This window comes from Pongo abelii, chromosome 8, assembly GCF_028885655.2.
Source record: "Pongo abelii isolate AG06213 chromosome 8, NHGRI_mPonAbe1-v2.0_pri, whole genome shotgun sequence".
Lineage (NCBI taxonomy): Eukaryota > Metazoa > Chordata > Mammalia > Primates > Hominidae > Pongo > Pongo abelii.
The window spans coordinates 60,444,408-60,446,917 of NC_071993.2; the positions used below are offsets into that span (position 1 = coordinate 60,444,408).

Sequence of the window (2,510 nt, forward strand, 5' to 3'; positions counted from 1 at the left end):
TGTCCAACTGATTTTTGACAAAGATGCAAAAGCAATTCAATGGAGGAAAGACAGCCTTTTTTATAAATGGTGCTAGAGAAGCTGGATATCCATATGCAAAAAACAAAACTTGATATGTGTCTCACGTTATAAAAAATTAATTCAGAATGGATTATGAACTTAAATGTTAAATGCAAAACTATAAATCTTTAAAAAATAGAAAATTATCAAAATCTAGAGTAAGAAAAAGAGTTTTTTGACTTGACAGCAAAAGACACAATTTATACAAAGAAATACTGATAAGTAATACTTCATTAAATTTAAAAATGTTTTCTCTATGAAATACCCTGTTAAGATGATAAAAAGACAAGCTACATTGTAGGATAAAAGATATGTAAACAAAATATCCAACATATCTAACAGTATCTAGACTATATAAAGAACTCTCAAAGCTAAACAAAATTACAAAAATCTAATTAGAAAATGGGCAAATTACATGCAGAGAAATGTCATTAAAATATACAATGGCATATGAAAAGATGCTTAACATTATTCGTCATTAGGGAAATGGCAATTAAAACCTCAATGAGATGTCACTACCCATTTATCAGAATGCCTAAAAAAGTAATTAATTGAAGGAGGGACAACACTGAATGCTGACGAGAATGCAGAAAAATGGATCTCCCATTCATTGCTGCTTGGAATGTGAAAGGTACAGTTACTCTGCAAAACAGTTTGTCAGTGTCTTATAAAACTAAATATGCAACTACCACATGACTCAGCAAGTGCATTCCAGGGCATTTATTCTAGAAAAAATAAAAACGTAGCTTACACAAACACCTGTACATGAATGTTTACAGCAGCTTTATTCATAATAGCTCCAATTTGGAAACTACGCATATGTTCTTCAATAAGTGAATAGTTAAACAAACTGTGATACATCCATATCATGGAATACTACTCTGCAATAAAAAGAAACCAAATATTGATACACACAACAGCCTGGATGAATTTCCAGATAATCATGCTGAATAATAAAAAAGGCAATTCCAAAAGTTTCCACACTATATGATTCTACTTATATAATATTTTGAAATGACAAAATTATGGAGATGGAGAAGAGATTGGTGGCTGCCAGGGGTTAAGGAGAGGGCAGGACCAAGAGGGAAATGGCTATGGAAATAAAAAGGTGAATGAAGGATCCTTGTGTGATGAAAATGTTCTGTATTTTGACTATCAGTTTTAGTGTGGTGGGTGATAGTGTTGTACAATGGTTTTCCAAGTTGTTATTATTGGGGAAATTGGGTAATGTGTACATGAGATCTCTCCATATTATTTCTCACAGCTACATGTTAATCTGTAATTGTCTCAAAATGTGTTTAATTAAAGAAGAGCAAGGTAGGTGTTTTTTTACCTCAAGGAAATAAATCATGAAAACAAAAATTTCACAAACCTGGAATTAAGTTGGAAAAGTGATTTTGGGAAGAATTGAATGATTTTCATATTTCCCAAATCCTTTTTAAAAATTGTATTATTGTGGTAAAATATATCCATTGTCAACCTAAGTAACACAGAGATTCCCTAAAGTTACTGAGTTTATTCAGGAATGTGTAGAGGATTTGCAAATCTAGGCTGTAAGGGCTTTGAGGATCGTTAAGTATATCCAGAGGGATTAAGGCAAGGGGAAGCTTTTAAAGGCAAAAGAAAAAAGTACATTTAATTTGTTTTAAAACAGAGAACATTGGGTAGAGGGGCTTATCGCAGGAGTTGACGTCAGTTCATTAGTGGAGACAGTGTGTCATGCAAGTATTCTCGTCCATCCAGCTAGCTGTCCTTGTGACTCATGTAGCAAACTGCAGTTTATAAAGTCCTTGGCAAACGTTCTTGTTATAGGCATACGTGCGTAAGAGCCCTTCAGGGTCTTTGTACTAGATTTTTTTTCCACAGGCATGTGTACATGAGAGTTCTCCCTTCTCAACCTCCTGGCTTTATTTATTTATTTTGTTAGGGTTTGGCACAAGCTACTCCATTTCAATTCTGACACCTTGCACGATATCATAACATTTACCATTTTATCTGTTAAATGTATAGTTCAGTGGCAGTAAGTACACATTCATATTGTTGTGCAGCCATGACCAGCATCCATCTCTAGAACTTTCTCATCTTGCAGAACTGAAACTTCATACCCATTAAACAATAACTATCCAATCCCCAAAATACGTAATGCTTCACAAAGTTTTATGTGATCCTTATGCAGAGGCCATGCTAATTTACTCGGTATCATTTCAATTTTAGTATATGTGCTGACAAATTGAGCACCCAAATTCTTTCCTATTGGTGGCAGTTTTTTTTCCCATCTATATGTGCTAGTACCTGGGTGGTAACCCAAAGACATCATCCTCGTAGCTCTATGATTTGCTTAACATGCTGTGGTTAAGAGCCAATTGTTTAATCTGATTATTTTGTCTTGAGGCAACTTTACAGATATTTTAAAGAATATGTTTGTTAGTAAGTTGATTCAATTTGGAAAT

General features: G+C 33.8%; 1 non-coding gene across 1 annotated transcript; it reads right to left on the bottom strand.

The window, feature by feature from the left end:
• Positions 1–2,191: 2,191 nt before the first annotated feature.
• LOC112135278 (U6 spliceosomal RNA) lies at positions 2,192–2,298 on the bottom strand. The gene has a single exon (XR_002916581.2). It is a non-coding gene; the product is annotated as a U6 spliceosomal RNA (small nuclear RNA).
• Between the last annotated feature and the right edge of the window lie 212 nt (positions 2,299–2,510).